The sequence below is a fragment of the Pelophylax lessonae genome (genome assembly GCF_965119305.1).
Source record: "Pelophylax lessonae genome assembly, chromosome: 1".
Classification (NCBI taxonomy): Eukaryota; Metazoa; Chordata; class Amphibia; order Anura; family Ranidae; genus Pelophylax; species Pelophylax lessonae.
Genome location: NC_138768.1, coordinates 114476047 through 114502137, shown reverse-complemented (window position 1 = coordinate 114502137; position 26091 = coordinate 114476047). Strand labels below are relative to the sequence as shown.

At 41.0% G+C, this 26091-nt stretch overlaps 1 protein-coding gene across 5 annotated transcripts in view; it reads left to right on the top strand.

Moving 5' to 3' along the window:
• Positions 1 to 26091, top strand: part of MAST4 (microtubule associated serine/threonine kinase family member 4) — a 933584-nt gene that overhangs the window by 645806 nt on the left and 261687 nt on the right. The gene's annotated exons all lie outside the window — the stretch shown is intronic.

The following is a 26091-nucleotide window of genomic DNA, read 5'->3' as shown; positions in this document are numbered from 1 at the left end:
AATACTTTAGCTGCTGACTTTTACTATTCGGGAATTTACCACTTTTGGGATGAACTAGAGTGCAGACTGCGAGACAGGCCTTCTCGTCCACATCAGTGCCTGACCTCACAAATGCGCTTCTAGAAAAATGGTCAAACATTTCCATAGACACACTCCTAAACCTTGTGGACACCCTTCCCAGAAGAATTGAAGCTGTTATAGCTGCCAAGGGGGCCAACTCAATATTGAACCTTACGGACTAAGACTGGGATGCAATTAAAATTCATGAGCATGGCAAGGCAGGCGTTCCAATACTTTTGGTGATGTAGTTTATATGCATATGGAGAATGACTACTGAGAATATTGGGGCTTGTGTTCACTGTTACTGTGTACCTACTGTAAGTCACATCAGTATGTGGTCCATGCTGGGAGTGTCTAAAGAAGCTACTGGATAACACTTATACATACAGTAGAGAATAGCAGCTTTGTGAAAACTTCTTAAAGTAAACTTGACTGATGTGGCTTAGTCATTCTAATATATATATATATATATACAGTAAACCCCTGCTCCACCGCGGTTCAGTTTTTGCGGTCCCGGTATATTGCGTTTTTTTCTGTAATGTTATTTTACTATATAAATCATTAAAAATGAAATATTTTTGTGTTTTCCATAGCTCTTGCTATGTCTCTCAGTATCTTTTATGTGTTTAAATGAGTTTCTATTGTTTTAAAAGTGTGTTTAAAGACCTTAAAATGCTTTTACATGTACAGTGACAGTCAAAAAAACATGCCTACAATGCATTTTAATAGGGTTTTTCTATTTCGTGGATTTTCACTTTTTGCGGCTGGGTCCGGAACGTAACCCCCGCAATGGAGGGGGGTTTACTGTGTGTGTATGTATATATATATATGTATGTATATATATATATATATATATATAGTTTATATCCAGACATAAATAGGATGTGTAGTTTTGTGTAGGTGACGGGCCTCATACAGTGACTAACCATTTGAAATAGATGTTAATGGTTGGGATGAATGGAGTTTTCCCAGCACAATGTTTAGGGGATGGTCTGTACAAAGGCTGACTCAGTGTAACTGCAGAAATTAGCACAATGTCCTAATAACATACAGAACGCTCTGGGTGTACGTGAAGGATATTTAAGAATGCATTTGTGCAAACAATTATCCCTATTATGTCTTTTTTTTTTTTTTTTTCCCTGGAACCTGTAAGTTCAAGTGTGATTTGTGTGTTTTATTGTAATCATCTCTCCATGACTGGTAACTGTTTGATGTAAAATGTATTTGGCTGCATCATCTTTGAATAGTCTGTGGCATATTACAAAATACGTTGGAATTAAACTCGATTGTCTGACTTTTTATGTCTACTTGCTCATGAAGCACATACAGGATGCACTGTCTTCCGTAGCACGGGGGTGTAAATCTGTCATGTGGTGGTCATTTTTTTTTTTTTTTTTTTTTTACGTTTGATCTGTCACATCAGAAAAATTTACCAACAACTATGCAATGTGCTTGCTTACTCTAACCATCCATTGAAAGTAGAGGTGCACCAAATGGAAATATTGGTGCTGAAATATAAAATGGATGCACTTGACCGAAAATGATAGTTTTTTAAAAAAAATATATATATTTTTACATATTAATAAAGGAGTGAAAAAATTGCCCTAGCGCCACACTTGCAATGAAACCACTCACCCTGCGCTCAACTCAAGACAAACTTAAAGGGATTGTACTACACAAATAAACCTAAACGGTCTCAGCAGCTGTTATAATAAAAATAAATTTCCAAGTCAAGGTGTAATAGATAATCCAAATGATGAGAAACGATCAACCACACTAACAGCGCTGTTAGTGTGGTTGATCGTTTCTCATCATTTGGATTATCTATTACACCTTGACTTGGAAATATTTTTACATATAATTGTATATGTGTTAGATCAACTTGGGTACGTTCAACCTGCCCATACATGGTTCAAATCTTGGCCGGTTTCTGCAACAGCCCATCGAGAGCCAGGCAAATGCATTACACAGTTGTGTGTCTGGGGATAAACGGAAGATCTGGTCAGATGAAGGGAGCAAAGTGCCAGAATACCCAGAGAAGAATACCAGGCTTGTTCAAAGAGAATGATAATGGAGGGTGGGTCATAAAATGTACCCACCCTCCATATATGGGGCTGTGGCAAGACAATCTTTTTTTAAAGCTGTTTTTTTTTTTTTAATGTCGTTAGTAGAGTACTTACCTAGGATTGGTTCATGTTGAAGCAAACTGTCTTGTTGGCATGAGTGGTTGCCTATATAAAGAAAAAAAAAAGTCGTTTAAGTCAGTCAGTCAGCAGGAAGCAGAGGAAGAAGAATCGTCCGACCCTCCCGCCCTTGTTTTTGACGCGGCTTTTTGTTTTAATTAAATTTTCCTTTTCTTGGTAAAGGGGAATTTTGTATATTTGGTCGTAGTTTGAGCTTTTTGGCTGAACTACAGGTGTGAGTTATATATTTCTCAGTTTTGGTGATGGTATATTCTCATATTTATATGAATTTAATAAAAGGCAGCGGACTATTATACCACATAAGTCTTGAGTCCAATATTATTTATGTATTTAATATTAAGTTATTGTTTAATAATTGTTCTGCCTGGGGCACCATTCGAGAAACGACTGTATATGCACAAAAAAAGGGTGCCTCCAATTGAAGGGCATATTGTCACCTTTTTGGAGAAGAGCATGCTTTATACTTGTAATTGGGGGAGGGGGTTATTTAAAAAAAAATTGTTTAATTATTATGCCGTCTATGGAAAACCTCTGCTACACCCTGTTACATGGAAGATTAATACACAAAATACATTGGTTGAACCCACAAGCACTTTTCTTCTCCCCCACTACTACTCCTTTATATTGACTTTTGAAATTTGCAAAAGCAACAACTTATAAATTGGATAAAATGTTTAACACTGTAAAACACTCTTGGGTGATAAGTGGTGAATTTTTTCTGAGAGTATACAGCAGACCATAATGAGGGACAGATGAGAAGGAAAGAGGGACAGAGGGATGTTGTTCGTAAATATGGACAGTCCCTCCAAATTATGGACAGTTGGGAGCTATGGTGTGAAGACTTTTGATTTTGAGTTTCACTTGAACCCAATAGAGAGTATAAACCCATGGAGGAATTTTCCAGTTGGCTGGAACATTTCCCTACTAGTAGGCCTTATGTGCTACTGGTATGGAGAAGAGTGAAGGACCCAAATTACTGAATATGAACTGCTATGAGACTAGGTGTTACTAAACCCACAACAGTAAAATCAGTCTGTACATGCAGTAAAGCATGCTTGTTTTACTCTCTGTGGAACCTAAGGTGTTAATCCTCTGCTTTGTTTGATCCTGTCTTCTCTGATCCTCCCCTCCTTCCACTGACTCCAGAACATGTTCAGATAGTACAGAGCCTTTGGAGCCAGGCCACACATGCTCAGTTTGGTGTGTGTTGCTAGATTTTTTATTTTTTTTTCTTGAGAGAGTGCATGTGATCAGCACAAGGCCAATCAGCACTGTCTACACAGAGGGTTAGGGATCCTGCTTCTTGATAGGACAGCTCAGTGCTTTTTCACAGTAAGAAAATGTGGAATAGACTCCCTCCAGAGGTGGTTTTGGCCAGCTCAGTAGATTGCTTTAAAAAAGTCCTGGATTCTTTACTAGGCGCACATAATATAAGTGGGTACTAATATTTATAGGTAAAGTTGATCCAAGGAATATCTGATTGCCTCTCAAGGGATCAGGAAGGAATTTTATTCCCCTGCTGGTGCAAATTAGATCATGCTTTGCTGGGTTTTTTTCGCCCTCCTCTGGATCAACTGTGGGTGTAGGATTGTGTATATGGGATTGTATGGTTGTGTTTTCTTTTTTTGTTTTTTTATTGGTTGAGCTAAGTGGACTTCTGACTTTTTTCAACCTGACTAATTATGTAAGTGCAGTATGAAAACTCCTCCTACAAGCTTTACCAGCAACTGATAGAAGTCACAAGACTGCTTTAACTGCTGATGAGAAAAGATATTTAGCAGTTTATATTTACTAAAGTAATTGCATTGCCATGTTCTGTGTACTGTGGAAGACCAGATATAGTGAATGCAGAGTCCTGGGTTTAGTAACCCTTTAACCACTTGCCGACCGCCGCAAGTACATATACTGCGGTGGGTACCGGTACGTCACTAGCCTGTCACTCGCTTGTGAGCCAATAGCGGGCGAGCGCGCGCCCGCCCCGGCTCGTTCCCTAACAAGTCAGTGCGTGTGACCGGCGGACCCGATGTCCGCCGGTCACTCGCGATCGTTCACCGGGAAGGGAGAAAGGCAGGCGGCTAATGTAAACAAGCCGCCTGTCATTCTCCCCTGTGTAAAAATGGAGATCAGAAGGTTCTACTATGTAGGACCGCTGATCTCTGTTTTTACACTAGTAGCCATGTCCAATCACAGTTAGAAACACGCCCCTAGGACACACTTAATCCCTCTCTCTCCTATACAGTTAACCCCTTCCCTGCCAGTGTCATTTTTACAGTAACAGTGCATATGTATAATAAAAATACAAATGTTGCGCTAATCTGGTAGCTAAAATCAAAGAAATGTCCTTGATAAGCGTGGATGAAAAAGCAACAGTTCAAATTCTTTCTCGTGCATCAACAAAAAAGACTTCACAAAGAAGGGAAGAAATGTGAAGATCCTCAGCATGGGAAACCACCACCAGGCACCCGCACACACTGATCCTTACCAGATCGCATTGACCCTCATCACAAAGGTCAAAAAACGCCCATGGTACAAGCACTGGAAAGCCGGGATCATTCACTCCTCCTCCTATGAAATCTTCCACCAAGCGGACAGTCCTTAGGTCCTTACAGGGTCCCCATGTGAGGAAATAAAATACCAACACATAGTGTACACTGCTTATGAAGTTTATTGCTCCCCAAGGATAATAAGTACACTTACAAGATAGCCGCACTTAGAGAGCGTTGCTTTATCCACCTCCGAACGGTCGGGTGCTCGCGCATCCCACCAAAAATATGGCCGCCGTGTCTCTTCCTGGTGTGGCGTGCGTCGCCACAGGCTCCAGCCGACGCGTTTCGTCAGAGTTGACGTCGTCTAGGGGTCATAGACGACGTCAACTCTGACGAAACGCGTCGGGTGGAGCCTGTGGCGACGCACGCCACACCAGGAAGAGACACGGCGGCCATATTTTTGGTGGGATGCGCGAGCACCCGACCGTTCGGAGGTGGATAAAGCAACGCTCTCTAAGTGCGGCTATCTTGTAAGTGTACTTATTATCCTTGGGGAGCAATAAACTTCATAAGCAGTGTACACTATGTGTTGGTATTTTGTTTCCTCACATGGGGACCCTGTAAGGACCTAAGGACTGTCCGCTTGGTGGAAGATTTCATAGGAGGAGGAGTGAATGATCCCGGCTTTCCAGTGCTTGTACCATGGGCGTTTTTTGACCTTTGTGATGAGGGTCAATGCGATCTGGTAAGGATCAGTGTGTGCGGGTGCCTGGTGGTGGTTTCCCATGCTGAGGATCTTCACATTTCTTCCCTTCTTTGTGAAGTCTTTTTTGTTGATGCACGAGAAAGAATTTGAACTGTTGCTTTTTCATCCACGCTTATCAAGGACATTTCTTTGATTTTAGCTACCAGATTAGCGCCACATTTGTATTTTTATTATTATTGATCTTTCTGTTCCAAAGATTTGTGTTGGCTGCTTTTCGCATATTTATTTTTATTATATTTTAGCGCAGCAATTACATGTTTTATAGTGCATATGTATAGCACTGATTACTGCAGTAATGTCACTGGTAACCCCAAAAGTGTCAAAAATGTCAGTCAAGGGTCCGATCTGTCCGCCGCAATGTCGCAGTCCCGCAAAAAAAAAATCACAGATCGCCGCCATTACTCGTTAAAAAAAAAAACAACAAAAATGACAAAAATCTTTCCCTTTGTTAGTAAACGCGATAACTTTTGCGCAAACCAATCAAAATACGCTTTTTGCGATTTTTTTTTTTTTTTTTTTTTTTTTTTACCAAACATATGTAGCATAAAACAAATTGGCCGAAAATGTTAAAAAATTTTGATTTTTACATTTCTTTTGGGGGGGAATTTCATATAAAAAAATGTGAAAAATATTGTTGTTTTTGCAAAATTGACGCTCTTTTTTTGTTTATAGCGCATGATCAAAAAATCGCACAGGTGATCAAATACCACCAAAAGAAAGCTCTGTTTGTGGGTAAAAAGGACATCAAATTAGTTTAGGTACAGCGTCGCACGACCGCGCAGTTGTCCGTTAAAGTCACGCAGTGCCGAATCGCAAAATACCCCCTGTCAGGAAGGGGGTAAAATCTTCCGGGGCTTAAGTGGTTAAGCCTGGTACACACTATTAGTTGGGTTGAACGAAAAAAAAAAAAAACTGTCAGCTCTGGTCTGAGTCGCTTTGCTGACAATCTGATAGTACATCAATCACCCCCGCTGAGTTGTTGTGTTCTGACAGGGGGACAGCCCCCAGCCAGAACACTCCGATCAGCTGCTGGTTTTCCAGCACGCTAACCCGACAGAAGCCGGCCACACAGCCTGATTCTGTTTTTCCGGCTGGCATACGCACTGGCCGAATGTTGGATGTTTTTTTATTGAACCGGCCGGCATTCGGCCTGTGTATACGGGGCTTTGGTAAGGGTCACTTTCGGTCCATGTATGAGAATAGGGACACCTCTTCTGTTTTTCTTTGAGGGTGATGTCTATCTGTCTTTGGCTGCCCTTTGTCTACCTGCCCCTACAACATGCAGGAGATACAAAAACAAATGCAAATTGTAAATGCTGTTGGAATTGGCACTCTTTTAGCTAAAAAAAAATACTCCAGGAGAACTTGGTAAAACTCGAAGAAAAGTGAAAAACCCCTTTAAGGCAGGATCAAGTTGATATTCAAAAGAGACTTTCATTGCTGGAGTGGCTGTAAACTTGGGAGGAATGGTGCTCTTTTTGTGGCTGAGAATAAATGTTGCTATTTGAGTTTTCTATAAATGAGTGAAAGTGAGCTGCGAAGAGTCGTTCTGATTGTGATGTCTGTATATTTATTGTAGCAGGCTGAATAATAATGCAGCAGCGGGGACAGCGAGAATGGCGCTGAGCGCTGAAATACGTGAGGTCATAGAGCTGATTTATAAGCAAAGCAGGGGAACACTGATATTTAATTACAACGCTCAATTACCAAAAGAAGACCCAGAGGCACAAACACTGTGTCAGGCACTCCACAGAGCGCCACTCTAGATTTAATAGCTACATAAGCCATGGCTGAGGTGGACGAGGAGACCATTATCATGTTACAAAAGCTGATATATTTTTAAATATTAACAGGTCATCGTGTGATTGCAGCAAGAACCCAGCTCTCCAGAGGTCACAGGCATTAAAAAACAGATGAGATCTTTAATAAGATGGAAGCGTCAAGTTACAGTATCTGCTCCCCTCGGTATTAGACAGCTGAAAAGAACTGCGTGAAGGTTAGACAATTAGAGGAAACAGCAGGGAGCGCCAGAGAGCCGGGCTCAGCTCATAGCACAGTGATTAGAACCTTATCATGACCCTTACTTTTGTACTGCAAAATCAGCAAAATGAATACTGTATAGGGGGAAATGTTCTATTTCACATATTGTGAAGTTTTATTTTTTCCCTTCATAGAAATATTTGGATAATTGTGGAGGATGAAGTTCTTACTAAATTGCACATTTACTCAATCATAAAAATAAAAATTAGTAAAAAAAAACTGATTTAAAAAAAAAAATTCCCATGACCTACAAAATACCTTAGCATAAAATGAACCTGTGCATTGCCCACCGCAGAGCCATTAGTCCTTTGCACTCTGTTAAATAAAAGAATTGGTTTATATTATAGGTTTTTTATTCACTCTCGAGGACAGTTCTTGACCTCTGACCGCCAATTCTCTCAGGGTCGAGATTCCTCCTCAGACAAGTGCTAATAGGAAGCAGATATAAACCTTTTATAAGTAAGCTTGTGGATCTAGGATAGTTTAACCTTTTTATTGTACTTTTTTTTTTTTTTTTTTTTTTACGGCTCTTGCACACAGTACAAATGCTAACTTTTTAGGTGTTTTTTTATTTTTTATTTTTTTCTTTATTTTTGCTTTTTTACTGCTTTTTTATTGCTTTCAATAGGCCTACCCACAGGTGTGTGAACTAGCTCCTCATTTGAATCAGTAAAAAAAAACATATTGCTGGTCAGTATTTTACTTACATAGTGACCTTGCTGCACTAGTAGTTCATTTATACTTCCTCCAGTTGATCTGTACCTCAGTACAGACCTGCAGCTGAAGAAATAGGTCTTCGCCCTAGCAAACGTACATTTGCAGTACGTGATCAGAAAATTGGTGTGGCGGTGGAAATTTTCATTTTAGATGATCGTTTTTTCTTTTTATACTTTTTCAAGCTAAAAATAAATGAGCACCCACTTTATGAATGTTGCCGTTTGTGTCTTTAACAGTAATTATCATAGTGGAAGGAAGTATATAGAATTTTTTTTCTTTTAGGAAAGTACCATTGTAATATATGTAATTAGACTGTGTTTAGCATATTTATTACTATGCACACTGCTATTAATAAACTGAAATACAATCCGATTAAGGCTACCCTTTATCTTTCATTGTGAAAGCTGAATATTTTCCTGCATAGAACAATGTACCATTGAATGTGCCAGCACTCCTATTAAAATAGGCCAAAGTCAGTTTCTTTGAATCATACTTTAAGCTGAATCTGCTTGTGTTTTGCTCCCCCCTCAACATGCTAATAAGCGATGAAAATATAACCTGTCCATTTTAATTGCATACCGCACTGCCGCAGTAAAAAGGCGGCGGGCGGTCGACATCTGGTTAAAACATCACAGTACTCTGTCTTAGGTTCTGTTCACACTGCTGTGATTTTAGATCCTACTTGTGAGACCCCAAGTTGCACGACATATGAAATCCCATGTTAGTCAATAAGAGAAATCAGCATTAGCACTACTGAAGTCGTTCCGACTTTAGAAAAGGTTCCTGCACTACTTCAAGGCGACTTCTATTTGACATAGACTTTAATGGAAGTCGCCTCCAAGTCGGCATTCCCTGAAAGTCGAATCAGAGTAGTTGCCAAGAAGTCACCCGGCAAAGTCGCACCATAAGTTGCGTCATTTTTATGTCGCGGTAGTGTGAACCAAGCGAAATACTCTCAAGAACCCTCTGCCCGGATGTGAGCGGTGAACTCGTTCTTGGGAGGACTTATGCTTATGCAAATATCAAAATGCCATGATGGGTCTGGAGAAATGGGTGTTTTTGGGCAGGCTGTATTTGTTTGCAGTCCTGGGTTAGGTAACACCCACATGTGATGCTGGGCCTCCATGATTGAAAAGACTGAAATTCATTGAATGAAAGGGGCAGGTCATACAGTAAGGCTGGGAAAGAAAGGGCTAGATGATGATGGATACCCTCAAGCCTGGAAATGAGGTGGACTGCATCTTTCTGCAGCTTCTAAGGCACACTGTGAGATGCACCCAGTGTGCAGTGGAATCGGAGTATTCAATTTCAGTACAAGAGAGGAGCCTGTACAAGTGTGCAAGACTGATGAGAAGGCTGGAGTTCATATTTAAATGTGAGCTATGTGCTGCTTCTTGTCAAACAAGAGTGTTGTCTGTAATGAGACATTCACAGGTCACTTTATTATGTTACTCTAATAAACATTGCTAAAATAAAAAAAGCTGTCAACATGTAAAATAAATAAATAAAATATATATATATATATATATATATATATATATATATATATATATATATATATATATATATATATATATATAGTATCTCACACAAGTAAGTAGACCCCTCACATTTTTGTAAATATTTTATTATATCTTTTCATGTGACAACACTAAAGAAATGACACTTTGCTACAATGTAAAGTAGTGAGTGTACAGCTTGTATAACAGTGTAAATTTGCTATCCCCTCAAAATAACTCAACACGCAGACATTAATGTCTAAACCACTGGCAACAAAAGGGAGTACACCCCTAAGTAAAAAAGTTCAAATTGGGCCCAATTAGCCATGCGTGTCATGTGACTCGTTAGTGTTACAAGGTCTCAGGTGTGAATGAGGAGCAGGTGTGTTAAATTTGGTGTTATCGCTCTCACTCTCTCATACTGGTCACTGGAAGTTCAGCATGGCACCTCATGGCAAAGAACTCTCTGAGGATCTGAAAAAAATAATTGTTGCTCTACATAAAGATGGCCTAGGCTAAAAGAAGATTGCCAAGACCCTGAAACTGAGCTGAAGCACGGTGGCCAAGACCATGCAGCGATTTACCAGAACAGGTTCCACTCAGAACAGGCCTCGCCATGGTCAACCATAGAAGTTGAGTGTGTGCGCTCAGTGTCCTATCCAGAGGTTGTCTTTTGGGAAATAGACGTATGAGTGCTGCCAGCATTGCTGCAGAGGTTGAAGGGTCGGGGGGTCAGCCTGTCAGTGCTCAGACTCACATTGCATAAAAGTGGTCTACATGGCTGTCATCCCAGAAGGAAGCCTCTTCTAAAGATGATGTACAAGAAAGCCCACAAACAGTTTGCGGAAGACAAGCAGACTAAGGACATGGAATACTGGAACCATGTCCTGTGGTCTGATGAGACCAAGATAAGCTTATTTGGTTCAGATGGTGTCAAGCGTGTGTGGCGGCAACCAGGTGAGGAGTACAAAGACAAGTGTGTCTTGCCTAAAGTTTAGCATGGTGGTGGGATTGTCCTGGTCTTCATGAGTGCTGCCAGCACTGGGGAGCTACAGTTCATTGAGGGAACATGAATGCCAACATGTACTGTGACATACTGAAGCTGTATGTGTATATGTATGTATGTATGTGTATATATATATATATATATATATATATATATATATATATATATATAATTATTTATTTAACTTAGCTTTCTATTTCTTGTTCCTACCATATCCTTCCACCAAATAAGAACCCTAAAACAGACAAAAAAAATAATCCTGTCCAAAAAATACTGACCTTGACCTTTGACTCTGACCTTGACCCAAACACTAACTGTGGCACTGACCTAGATAAAACCTTGATCTGGGTATTTTCTTTATTATTATTTTTATTTTATTTTTTCTTACACTTTCTTTTTTTTTTCTCTGCAAGGACAGAGAGATGATGTATCTCTCTCCTCCATTCACAGAGAGAGAGAGAACATGGGGGCGGGCTTCACAGTGACTGATCATTGTGATAGCCAATGAGAGGCGATCAGGTGACCCAGAATCGGGAGTTCCAGGTCTTGATCGTTAGTATGGGGCCTTGGGCTCCTGGTGAGATCCTGATTTCTGTGCTGGGAGTGCACTCCCAGCACAAAGGAATATACAGTATGTAAATATGCACCCCTATGCAAAAAAAAGCCCAATCCAGTGGGACCACATATTTGTGTATGCTCAGCGCCAAGGGGTTAACAATATAGACACTTGGGAGAAGGAACTGCTTACTACCATTGGCCCTGAGGAATTGGAGAAAGCCTTTTTACTTTCCCATAAGATAACCATACCCAGTAAGGCCCAAGAGAAAAAATGTAAACTCCTCACTCGATGGCATTCATTGCCAGACATTCTCCATAATTTTTATCAGGCTTTGCCAAATATTGATGTCATGGTGCTAACTTTAACATGAGTCATATGTGGTGGGAATGTCCCCGATACAAGGGGGGGGGGGGGGATATAGGGAATATACCTGTACTGTATATATTTCAGAGTGACCTGACAATGGTTCCAAAAATAAAATCAACCTACTCTGTGATACCAGATTCCACTAAAAGAGACATTCTACAATATTTTCATACAGCCGCCAGAGCAGTTATCGGTGCTCCTTCTAGACGCAATACACCGGTGAAATGGGTGTTAGACTCTGCTATAACTTAGAATGCCTTTTAGAAGCTGAATGACAGAATGGAGAAATTTACGTTCACTGGGTGGCTGCTCTCAGGAGTTGAGATAAGGTAATCCTGTAGCGGAGTGTCTTCCTTGTTTGGGGCTGTTGTGGAATTTAATCCCCCTCTCCCCATTTCCCTTTGGTCACTTGATGATGATTGTACCTATTGTTGGGTAGGGTTGATTTCAGCCTACTCTGACAGTGTTTTTGAATAACACCCTAACTCTGCATTTGTTCATTACTTGTGAAAATAAATAGTGCGCTTATTCAATTGATGGGTGAAAAATCACTGAATAGGGATATAGTGAATTAACCTATAACAGGTTAGAAATTAATTACCACATAAATAATTACTAAGGTTACAAAACTCAAAATCTTTATACACAAAAGCAATATATAGTGAGATAAAAATATTCATACAAATAGTGAAATATATGGGAATTCCAATGATTCCATAAATGAAGAAAACACTTCCAACGGTGTTTTTAAAAAAAAATAAAGGTGGTAAAAGACAGGTGATGTGAAAAGTCCAATAATAATTCAAATTAAGTAAAAGTGACTGGAATGTCCCTCCACCTGGTGAAATTCGTCCTTACCCGGCGGAAAAAGGTAAGTGCAGTGAGTATAATCCTGCTGTTCCAACATAAATATCCTGATATTGTTCACCTCCAAACGTGCACAGACCACCGGTGCAAAACAAGCAATCTAAGCCTCTTACCAAATGTGGAAGAAAGACAAGCTCAACAATCGCTGATGTAAAGCTGAAGTGAAGCATTGTTCCCTTCTCCCGCTATTTTGATGAATGGCTTTCGGTTCCCACGGTGTGTCTCCGATATACATAAAAAATATATGGAGGCTAATGGTGCATAACCTTTGGTGATGTTTATTAATGTAAAAGATTGCACTTGCATGTTATAGGATAATCACAGACGATAGATATAGACTCAAGCGGAGAAAATTTCTGAAGCAACTCGCGTCCGGCTGCAGCGCGGACTGCGAGTGACGTATTGACGGCACGCCTCCCCTGCTGACGCGTTTCCTCCAATAGGACTTCAACTGAGAATGGGAGATCTCCCACTATTTATTTTCACAAATCACCTTTATACCATCTAGTAGCAGCTATTCACATATCAGCGCACCCATCTTCCTCAAATTTGTTCATTACTTGTCTCACTGTGTAAGCCAGTATATATTCTAACTGGTAACTTTAATCTGTATTTCTTATTGTTTAAAACCAATAAAATAAGATTGACCAAAAATTCAATATGGAGAGTGGAACTTCTCATAAAAGCCATAGAAGATATGCAGACCCAGGAACTCAAGTACATCTCAATAATAGCATTCCCAATGGACTGTACCTAAAATATAAGCAATTGTGAGGTGATGGATCTTGAACATCTACTAAAATCTGAAATATCAGCTTTAGTTGGACTTTTTTTTAAGACAGTTCTGTGAGGACACAAACATGTTTTTGTCTAAGTGCTGGTACATTTTGTTTTTTATTTTTATTACAGGCAGCAACGGTATTTTATCACAGTTGTCTTGAAAGTTATCGTTATCTATTCTTCGGCCTAATATTTTGTCCTATTCAATATAGAGAAAGCCTACTGGCAGGGTTCAGAATGAGAGAGCCATCAGTATTACAAGTATATACAGTGGGTAAATAAGTATAAAACACGTCACCATTTTTCTAGCTAAATATATTTCTAAAGGTGCTATTGACTTGAAATTTTTACCACATCTAACATCCCATGCAATCCATACACACAAATAAGTTCAGAAATTAAGTTATGCATAATAAAATGGAATGACACAGGGAAAAATATTGAACACGCAAACTGAAATATATTTAATACTTCGTACAAAATCCTTTGTTGGTAATGACCGCTCCAAGAAGCCTCCTGTATGGAGGAACTAACTGCATGCATTGCTCAGGTGTGATTTTGGCCCATTCCTCCACACAAACAGTCTTCAAATCTTGACGATTCCGTGGGCCTCTTCTATGAACTCTTTAGTTCTTTCCATAGACTTTCTATTGGATTAAAGTCAGGTGATTGGCTGGGTCATTCTAGCAGCTGTATTTTCTTTCTTTGAAACCAATTGAGAGTTTCCATGCCTTTGTGTTTGGCATCATTGTCTTGCTGAAATGTCCACCCTCGTTTCATGTTCATCATCCTGGTAGATGGCAGCAGATTTTTATCAAGAATGTCTTGGTACATTTTTCCATTCATCTTTTCTTCAAGGATATGAAGTTTGCCAGTATTGTATGCTGAAAATCAGCCTCACACCATGATGTTTCTGCGTCCCAACTTCACTGTTGGTATGGTGTTTTTGGGGTGATGTGCAGTGCCATTTGACCTCCAAACATGGTATGTATTATGGCATCCAAAGGGTTACATTTTGGTCTCATCTGACAGACTATATTCTCTCAGTATTTCACAGGCTTGCCTAAATGTTTTGCAGAAAACTTTAAACAAGCTTTAACATGCTTTTTTCTTCAGCAATGGAGTCTTGCGTGGTGAGGGTGCATACAGGCCATGGTGGTGGAGTGCATTACTTTTTGTTTTTCTTTAAACAATTGTACCTGGTAATTCCAGGTCTTTGTGAAGCTCTCCACAAGTGGTCCTTGGCTCCTGGACAACTCTTCTGATAATTCTTTTCACTCTTCTGTCTGAAATCTTGCGAGGAGCACCTGGTCGTTGCTGGATTTTGGTGAAATGATGTTCTTTCCACTTCTGGCTTATAGCCCCAACAGTGATCACTGGAACATTCAGAAGTTTAGAAATCCTTCTGTAACCAATGCCATCAATATTTTTTGCAACAATAAGGTTGCAAAGTTTTTGAGAGAGCTCTTTGCTTTTACCCATCATGAGTTGTTTCTTGTGTGACACCTTGGTAATGAGACACCTTTCTATAGGCCATCAGTTGAGACTGAACCAGCTGATATTAGTTTGCAAAGGGGAAGGATTGCTTTATAATTACTGATAGATTTCATCTGATGTCTGGCTTACAATGCCTTTTTGCACCTCCCTTTTTATCTGTGTCATTCCATTTTATTAAACATAACTTAATTTCTGAACATATTTGTTTTGGTTTCTTTGTATGTATGGATTGTATGTATGGATGCATGGGTTGTTACTGACACGTGTTGAAAATTTAATGTCAATAGCACCTTTAGAAATATATTTTACCTAGAAAAATGGTGACGTTCTATACTTATTTTACCCGCTGTATGTTTATACGTTTCTACACATTTCTCGGGAACCAGTAGAGGTCTTAGTCTTCAGATGCTGAAGGCGGTTTCTTGGAAATCCCTGTTTGACTTCAGAGACTTTAATATTCTGGTCTAATGCCATTACTTATTAACATACTAATCAGCACAACTGCACCCAAACAAGAAAATCTTGAATGATGACATGAATGGCAGACCCAGTGGTAGAAATATATCAGGCAATAAAGAGGCAGAGGTAAATAAGTGACACAATCACAGAAGGCACAGGAGTCATCCATGGGCTTTGACAGCAATTCGTTTTACCAAAGCAAGCATTCATTTCAGACGTTGTCCAGTAGACATTTCTGACGCCGTGGTGTAAAATCACTGGAGCAATGGCTTGTGCAAAACAGGGAACAGTTTTTGTTTTCTATTTGACATTTAGTACTTTGTATCCAAAAGAAAAATCCTTGAATTATAATGACAAGCTATTTGTGTCTAAGAAATTGTTTGGAAAAGAAGCAGTTACTGTATACTCCTTACAGACTGATTGTCTATAGTCAGCGATACCTCGAATTTCCTTTTATCATTGTTACAAAACTGAGATAGTCTCCGTAGGCTCCAAATCCACAAAGCCCCTTTTATAGACTCCTTCCTGCTGCTGCTTTCCTCTGATTCTTTCCTAAGTTTTCGGACTTATATTGTACATTTTCTGGCATCTAAATAAAGGATAGAAACCTGATTCTTTTACTGACATTAGAGGCTGACAAAGTACAGTGTCAAACTGGTTTGTCCCGAATATATGCAGTGCACAGTGGCCCCCAAGGGGGTGCGGGCCCATTTTTTACTCATGGCTTACATTGGGGATTTGATGCTTCTGGATGCGTCACTGTCCTTCAAGATGCAGCTAAATGAATCGTGAGCGGATGTATCTCAAAGGAGATCTACGTATACTGGCAATTCATCCACCCTCTACTGTTTGGATGAGTACTAATATATGAACAGTGGTTGGCTGGGGAGGCACTGATCACATGTACCTATCCAAATTAGGGGTTACACCGGATTAGCACCTGTGGTCATCCCCTGCATGCAAATACTTTAGAGTCCAGGGTAACAGAATCCTGGTGCATACACCTTGAACAAGAAGGATACAATCTGAGATGAATAGATCCGTGAAATATCTAGATCTGGATGGAGCACCACAATGGAGCAACGCTTGAGATTTTAATTTCTTCAGTAATCCGGGCCCAGTGGTATGATCTTGTACATAGGCCCACTGATTTTAGAAAATACCCCTTCAGTATTATGAAAATCTAATTTAAAATAGAAATTTACTCTCAATCAACATTGACTATTCTTAAACCTTATGCTTACCAGCATTAGTAAAAAAAGAAAGGAAGGTATTCCATAGTTACTTGTTTTAAACTGTTTTATTGCTGTTTCTACATTTCTTCAGTTACTTCCTGGTTTCCAGGCCTAGGCAAATGTTGTACATTCCAGGAGTCTTCAAGAGGGGAGGGAGGTTTCTCAGCTAAGCACGCTCTCCGAGATGCATGCAACATTAAATGCAACATTATTCATCTGCCCTTACTCAAGATGGCCACGACCAGAAATGCTAGACAGGTGTGTTTTTTTTTTTAAGTGATTTGTCTACAAATTAAAACATGGAGACATGAATGGATGAGTGAGTTTGCTTTGAATATTAAAAATTATTGATTAGGGTTTTTGGTTTGTGGTGTTCAGATGTAGTATAACTCCACTTATATTCACACATATAGTTTTGGCCCCCCTCTTTCTTGTCCTTTTGATACTGCTATACATATAAATAATCATTTTATATATATATATATATATATATATATATATATATACAATGTGTGATTGATCTAAATGTGTAATAATTTTACATTTACAAGGCTTTAAGGATGTGTGGTGTGAACCTTCAGAGGTACACTGCATTGCTATAGGGGGTGATATTGTATGTGGTGACAGGGATACATTTTATGAATGCATAACGTTTCTTTTAGATGATGAGTCTAGGGAGGGCCATTCTGATTTAAAAGCCATGTTATTCCATCTGTTTTAAGAGATAAAACTGACCAAAGTTGTTTGAAGGCTGGACTGTCCTGTCTGACTCCATATACTGGGGCTGGTTTACCATATGTAGCTGCCATAGACCTCAGTCTAGGAAAGATGCACCCTTAGGCTGGGTTCACACTGCCGCATGGAGTGGCTCAGAGCAGGGGTCAGGTGTGTCTCTGTTCACTGTTTCAGGTCTGATTTCAGTCCACATTTTTGGCTGAATTCGGACCTGAAACAGACCAGAAGACGCACAGGACTCCTGTGCAATGTGCATTGGAGCCACTCCGTAGATGTGTGAACCGGCTTTATAGAGAGCCGGTCACAATCTCCTGACTGCGAATTGGATGTGGGGAAACCCGCATCCAATTTACAATAGTGTGAACCCAGCCTTACTGTTGTGGCCAGCCACTCCAGTTTTCAAGCAATGAAACTGACTTTTGTTGCGTAATCCTGGATATTGAATTGGATGCCTTATGTTGACAATGATGTGTGTTATGGACAAAGTGTAGGCACAGCTATTTTCCTTAAAGACCTACTTACCACTGAGCAACAGGAATAACAGGTCACCTCTTTTTGAGGTTTTATAGCAGAGCTACAATGTATTTCTGGCTATTGAATTTGAGCTGGTTTTATGCTGCCCATAAACAACTTGAATTTTGATTGATTCCAGCTGAATCCTTTAAAATTGGAGTTATGGGGTTGCCTTGTCTGCACCACCCAACTCGAAAATACTCGACTGAAAAATCAAAGGAACCAGATGAGAATATAGAAGCTTATCAGAAGCAATCACAGTTTGGGTATTTAAGCAGTTGTGGGTGCTGTCTGTCTCAATACAATAGTTAAACTAGTGTGGATGGTGGAATATACTGATTTTGGCATGTATGGCTAGCTTTACACCGGTAACGGAAAGCAGTCTCATAAAGGATAATCTGCCATGAGAGAAACCTAGGAGCTGACATAGGTTTTTCTCCTTCAAAAGGAAAAATGCTAGCTTTTTGCCTGGTATGCTCTCTCACGTACTACAGTATTTTGAGCCACTGGCGTAGAAGAAATCTGAAGATAACTCCTGAAAACCCTCTGGCTTTACTACTCCGAATAGTTGTTTCTGGTCAGTGACTTCAAATTAAAGCCTGACGGAGGTGGAAACACCTTATTTTTTTGTTTTCTTTTATTAAAAAGTTTTTTACAACCGCTTCTCCAGCAATTTTGGTAAATATTGGCAGCTGTCTCTTTTTTCGTGTGATTGTATACAAGTTTACCAGCATGTTGGACAATTTTTACTACTTTTTTTTTCTCAGCTTATATTCTACTCTGTTATCCCAGGAGAGCTGTTATCTCATTCACTGCTTGCAGAAATTGTGTATCTGGCCATATAGTTGAAGTAGATTATTTTTATAAGGCGCTTCTGGGAATTTAGCTCTCAACATGGTTGTTGTGCAAGCAGAGTTAAAGGCCAATACCATCACAGACTAATGATTCAATTTTGCATGGTATCTGCCTAGATAAATGAAATATTGGTTTCTTATCTCTCCAGGGGCTCTGGTGACGAGCTCATACCATCACAACTCCCACTTCACTAGCATGACCATCAAGCCATGGTGTCCTACCTCCCTGAAGAATTGTTTATAATGTGAATGAGTAGGTTGCACCATTGATGCTTACATACAACTGTAATATTATTTAATGGGTGGAGTTGGCTTTAATCATTTATGTATATTCAGAAAAGAGGATAGAAATGTCTGTCCCTTTAGATGTTCAGCACGCTGGAAGATTTGCTCCACACTCCATACTCGCGTATCTTTCTAGTCATGGTCAAATCAGTTGCACTATTAGAACCTTATTGTGCCTCTGCAGTTCTTGCAATTACATTAATGCATATTTATTTTTATGATGTTTAACATTGGTCCTTAAGGAAAAAGAGGCCTATTAGATAAAGCACTAAACATGGAGCCAGCAAGAGAAAACTTTTTACGTTTTGGATAGAGTAGAGAGGGATTAGTACACCTATCAGTTTTTTTTCACCCTCTATTTTTCCTGTTTATTATTGAAAGTGAAAGTAAAAGAAAATCCCACATTTTTGGTTGTTTTCAGAAAAGTAATAGAGAAGAATTCTTCCAATGGTGATACTAATTCTGGTGACCTATATGTCCCCAAGAGATTCCCTTAATTTTCAGGGATTTCCGGTTTTGTCTATTGTACAGGAAGTGAAGGTAAATGTCCCCAATTGGTCAAAGATTAAAATACACATAAAAAGGGTTATAACTCTCCCTTACTCTATCCAAAATGGGGAAAAAAAAGGTTTGTCTATAGTTCTACTTTAAATGCATTTCACTAATCCACAAAGGTGTAAATGGGCATTCACTGAGTCAGGAAATGTATGGATAGTCAAAAGCTGCCACTGACCAGCTGTACTGCATGGCACCCAACTGACCATCATTTGAAGGCACAGCCCCTCTTTTTGGGTCAAATCCCTTTATCCTTTTTTATGCAGTTTTCCCCCTTTAATAAATTTTTTTTTGGATGCATACCTAGTGGGGGAGACCACATTTTCAGGACAGTGGTTCTTCCAGGGTGAGGCCATTGCAATTCGGCAGTGTTGATCCCTTTGATTTCCCCAAATGCAGGAAACTTGATTGTATAAGGTGTGGTAGTTGGGGACTACATTTGCACTTTCCCCTGATTAAAAAAAAAAAAAAAAATACTGTCTAATCAGAATGGTACACAGCACTAAACATTCTCTCCAGGCTCTAAATTTGTGCTTTTGTTGTTCTAAAATGTTCGTATAAGGGCTCATGCACACGTGCGCTTTTTGAAATACACTACTGCCACATAGAGATAATCATAGTAATGAGCGTGTATATGCAGCTGTGTGTACGTTTATACCACTACATGCTTAAACATATGCGTGTGTACGGAGGTACAGCCCATGATGCAGATAGTCTGTGCTTTACACATAGGTTTATGCAAGTAGCTGTGTAAACCCCACTGTAGAGGATGCCAGGGATGGGTCCTAGATGGCAGTTATGTTTCACCATTATTTGGGTTGTGGTCCCTTTAAGGGAAATGATTTGAGAACAGTTTGAAGTACTCAGGGGTTCTCACCCATGCAAGGTGAGGGTTTCCAGTAAGAAAGGGAAAACCGATCTACAGTTTTCCAAGACTAAGTCCATGGGGTTCGGAATTCGGAGACTTGGAGAAACTGTGGTTTGGAAAGAGCCTCCGACCCTAATTCCAGGGACTTTGACCCTGAAGGGGTTTACCCACCTGTAGGAGAAGCCAGGAAAAGCGCAGTAAACTGTCAGCAGGTGTCTGTGGTGGAGTGTGAAGCAGGACACAGTGGTGCTCCAGCCAGTGGTGTATTAAGGTTTTGTGATGCCCTAGGCCTGACTAAACTTGTGGACCCCCTAATTTAACCACTTACCGACCAGGCCTATTTTTTACACTTGGTGTTTACAAGCTAAAATCAGGTTTTTTTGCTAAGAACTACTTAGAACCCCCAAACATTATATATTTTTTTTCAGAGACCCTATAGAATAAAATGGAGATCGTTGCAATATTTTTTATCACACCATATTTGCTCAGAGGTTTTCCAAACGCAATTTTTTTGGAAGAAAATTCACTTTTTTTACTTAAAAAATAAGAAAACTGTAAAGTTAGCCTAATTTTTTTCCATAATGTGAAAGATAATGTTACGCCGAGTAAATAGATACCTACCATGTCATGCTTCAGAATTGCGCACGCTCGCGGAATAGCGACAAACTTTGGTACGTAAAAATCCCCATAGGTGACATTTTAAAAATGTCTATAGGTTACCAGCTTAGAGTTATAGAGGTGGTCTAGGGCTCAAATTATTGCTCTCGCTCTAACGATCGCGGCGATACCTCACATGTGTGGTTTGAAAACCGTTTACATGTGTGGGTTCGCTTCTGCGTGCGAGCTAACGGGGACAGGGCACTTTAATTTAGTTTTTTCCCCCTATTTATTTTATGTATTATTTTTGATTTTTACACCGTTTAAAAAAAAAAAAAAAAAATTGATCATTTTTATTCCTATTACAAGGAATGTAAAATAGCCACGACAGGACCTTTTTATTGTGAGATTTGGGGTCAAAAAGTCCTTAGATCTCACAAGAACACTAAAAAAGAAAAAAAAAAAGGTTTAAAAAAAAATCGGCTCTTTAAGCCGTTTGCTAGGCAGCGACGTTTGACGTCGCTCCAGTCCTCCAAGACCATAGAGTCGAGTGAGGGCCATCTTGCCCTCACTCGACTTCCTGTCTAAGAGGATCCGGGACCGGATCGTTTTCCCAGCTGCCGGCGGGTCCGGTAAGCTGGGAAAATGGTCGGGATGCGGCGGGAGGGGGGGGGCACCTTCGCCGCACTATAAGGGTGATCCCGTGGCGAATCCGCAGATGGGACCACCCTTACATGAAAGCCGATCGATCGCCATTTTTAAAAAAAACGGGGTTATGGCAGCTATCTGCTGCCATAATCCCGGTATTTAGCATCAAAGTGATGACGTACATCTGCGGTGGGCGGTCGGTTAGTGATTGAATATGACCCAACCCTTTCTGTCAAGGTCACACTCCTTCCCGTTTATGACCTGCCCTGTCATCTGTGCCTCAACAGTGCCCATTAATTAAGCCCATCAGTGCCCATCAATGCAGCCCATTAGTGCCCATCAGTGCAGCATTATGAGTGCCCATAAGTGCCAACCCATTAGTGCAGCCTCACCAGTGTCCATCAGCGCAGCCTCATTAGTTCCCCATCAATGCAGCTTCATATTGCCCCAATAAGGGTCTCTAATTGCATTTAATTGATATGTGTTCTACATAATAACTAAATATGGGAAATAGACCATGAAAGTTTATAAATGGTAGATCTGTAGCTAAGCACACATCCCATGTTTAAGCAGTGATGGAAATCTAAAACAAGGTGCTATATGTAACAAGTGCTGTCACAACAGTTCTCACCGAACGACAGGTGTTGCTCTGCCCTGCAGGTGGGACTGGTCTAACATTGGGTGAGGCACTGATACCCATTTTCTTAGGACAGAAAAACTTTCCCCAATGCCTGAACTGTACAATAAGCACAGACAACTTTAGTATGGCACTCACCTTTAGCATCGCACTGAGCTCTGGACACAACAGAGACCCAGGAAGAGAACAACACACTGGCTGCACGATGAGAATTACTGTTTCATGGGAAGTTTCAGGCCTGGGGGTTCCCCTCATCCTCCCCTCTCCTACGACACCCGAGGCAAGAGGAAGTTAGGATGCCATGAAGGAGGGTAGGTGGAGCATTAGGCTCCGCCTCCACGAGTTGCATCAAGTGTGGCTGGTCTGGCCACTTTATGGGGGCGACAGTCCCTGCCAATTACGCCCCATAACACTGGCGCTACAGCAAGCCGCCGGGGACTTTTTTAGTGCGGGAGGCGGACCTGGGACTCAGGAGGAGGCTTTTTTCATGCAGGGGGGTGGCATTTTTGCCACCCCCTGCAAAGTGCTGCCCTAGGCCTGGGCTTTGTCGGCCTAGGTCAAGACACAGCGCTGGCTCCAGCCCCCCCACAGATAAATTAATTCGGCAGCTACACATACTATGTAGTAATATTAGGACACTTACCTGCAGTGGTGTATTTAGGTTTTATGCTGCCCTAGGCCTGACTAAACTTGTGCACCCCCTAATTTAAATATGACCCACCCCTTCCTATAAAGGCCACACCCCTTCCTGATTATGACCCACCCTGTCATCTGTAAACCATAGACCATAGCCACAGTCTATCAGTGCCCATCAGTGTAGCTTCATCAGTTCCCATAAGTTCAGCATCATCAGTGCAGCCTTATCAGTGCCACCTGTTTACTGCCCATCAGTGCAGTATATCAGTGTGGCCTCATCAGTGGTCACCAGTGCAGCCCCATCAGTGGCCACCAGTGCAGCCTTATCAGTGCCCATTAGTACAGCCTTATGTCACCGGTTTAGTAAGATTACTCTTTTAAGATATTTGGACTTGTGTTTTCTGCCACTGATTGTAATTATAGGATTATTTCACTTTTTTGTATATTAAATAGGAAGCCCATAGTCATTATACAAATAATTAAATATTTTTTTGCTGCCCCCCTGCAAAGTGCTGCCCTAGGCCTGGGCCTTGTTGGCCTAGGCCAGAATACAGCACTGCTTACCTGTCCTGGAATCCAGCGATGTCGGCACCCCAGCCGATGTTTCCATCGGCTCTCGGGTTCTGCTGCCGCCATAGCCTGTAAGGGAAACTTTCAGTAAAGCTTGGCGGCTTCACAGCCGATTCCCTATGGCGCATGTGCAAAGCGCTTTCTGAATTGCCTGGTGGTGGGGAAGGAGGAGGGGAGCCGAACTTCCAACGTACCTCCTCGTGGCGAGATCTGACAAAAGTGGGAACCGTTACCTGTCAAAAACCTAAAAAATGTGGCACTGGAGGGGGGGGGGGGGACACAGATAAGCAGAGCTTCCGCTTTTGGGTGGAACTCCGCTTGAAGCCTGCCATACATATATTGAAATTTGACCAGCCAGAATTCGATCCATGTATAGATAGGATGTGTGTACCCAAGTCGATCCATCAATCAACTTGGGTACAACCAGCCTGTCAGGTATTTTTGTATTTGTTTTCTGCCAGCGGGTTTAGCTGCTAAGCAGTAATCGTGTCTGCTGGCCAGGAAGGCTCCCCGCCCCCCTGCTGGCAAAACACAATAGGGCCGCGGATGGGGATCAAGCGATTTACTTTTCTTGCATCCATGGTGCAAGGAGAGAAAATCGAGCCATCTATGGGTTGCTTTAGGAAACAGAGTTGTGGACTACTTGTGATTGAGATACTGCTAAGTGACTGGTGAGCTTTGAATTTGTTTGTACCCCTGAGGCAGAATGGGACAACCCTGTTAAGAGACAAGTTTTTCAGATGGTGAGCCAAAACTTCGATTTTTGTGCTAGGAGTGTGGACTGTTTTGTGCAAAAAACAAGCTGTTGTGTTTTCCCTTTGAGTAATGAGACTGCTTTGCTTTTACCCAGGGCCTTTTTTTTCTCTGGGAATAGGTGCAGGTACTCCCCTCTTCTGAGTCACCCCTTGTCTCCACCCCCTACCCACCTCCGAGCGCTGTCCTTTGGTTCCACCCTCTACCCACCTCCCAGTACCCCCCTTTTAGAGAATACAAAACCAAGTATCATGTTGTGGTTCTAGATAATTTGTACAGAATTTGTTAATGATAACTAGAAAAGCAGTAAAATAGATTCCCTGGAATCAGCAACAATAGATCCCCCAACAATAGATCCCCCCAACAATAGATCCCCCCAACAATAGATCCCCCCAACAACAATAAATCCTCCCCTGCAATAATAGACCCCCCAACAATAGCCACCCAGCAACAATAGTTCCCCTAAGCAACAATAAAACCTCCACTGCAACAGTAGCCCCGCCCCCCACAACAAAATGCCCTCCAGCAACATTAGAACAATAGTTTCACCCCATCAACAATAGATCCCCCAGCAGCCAGCAACATTAAACTATTCAGCTCACCCCGCTGACCCCAGCACCCCTTTGCCATTGCATACATTCAGACTGGAGGTGCCGGAACTGCGTTCCCCCGCGTTTCCGCTGAAAAAAAGCCCTGCTTTTACCAACATGACTGGCTGATGATCCTGGGCTCCTCAATATTACACCGCAAACCACCATATACAAACATTCATTAGCATGGTCTGTGAGACCGCTGTGTATCCTTGGTGTGCAAATATGCCTACAATTTGCCAAAAAAGCACCTGAGCCATAAGCCCCTGTTCCCACTGGAATGATTTGTCATGCGATTAGCCAGGTCTAATTGCATGACATGTTGCACCCTATTGTCGGCAATGGCGGTGTTCAAATCGGTGCATTACTGACCTTGCCGTGCCACATAGATTTGTAAAAGTAGTTCCTGCACTACTTTTGGCGATTTTGGGTGCGACTAGCATAGAAATCTGTGCTTGAAGCTGCACAGATGTCTTTCAAGTCGCACCGACATGGGGCTTTAAAATCGTACAATTTCAGATGAAGTTGCACGATCCCAAAGCCGTATTTATTATGAACGAGAGCTAAAGGAAAGTAGCGGTGGAAAAAAAAATAGAAATCTATGGGTTAAACCAGTCCTTTTCTCTGCTTGGTTCATGTAACTGGAGCCATGGCATGGAGCGTGCCCTTTTCCTGCGACGTGTCCTCCTTTTTCTAATCAGGACAGGAGGTAGATATGTACCATCTGCGATGTTTCACGTGATATATGTGCAGTTAAAGGGACATTCCTTTTTCCGCAGGGTATAAAAATCTGCATCAACATCTCGTGAGCGTCTCAAATAGTAAATGGCCACCATAAGTGGATATTGTGTACTTTATTTACATTTTATTACTGCCAGCAGCTATAGGTGCTAAGCATATGTGCGCAGTTAAAGGGATATTCCTTTTTCTGCAGTTGTATAAAGCTCTGCGTCAACATCTCATGACACGTCAAGCATATGTGCGCAGTTAAAGGGATATTCCTTTTTCTGCAGTTGTATAAAGCTCTGCGTCAACATCTCATGACATGTCAAGCATGTGTGCGCAGTTAAAGGGATATTCCTTTTTCTATAGGGTATAAAACTCTACGTCAACGTCTCATGACATGTCAAGCATATGTGCAAAGTTAAAGGGACATCCTTTTTTTTTTTTTTCTGCAGGGTATAAAACTCTGCGTCAACTTCTTGTGACATGCTAAGCATATGTGCGCAAAGGGACATTCCTTTTTTTTTTCTGCAGGGTAAAAAAATTTTGCGTCAACATCTTGCAACATGCTAAACATATGTGCGCA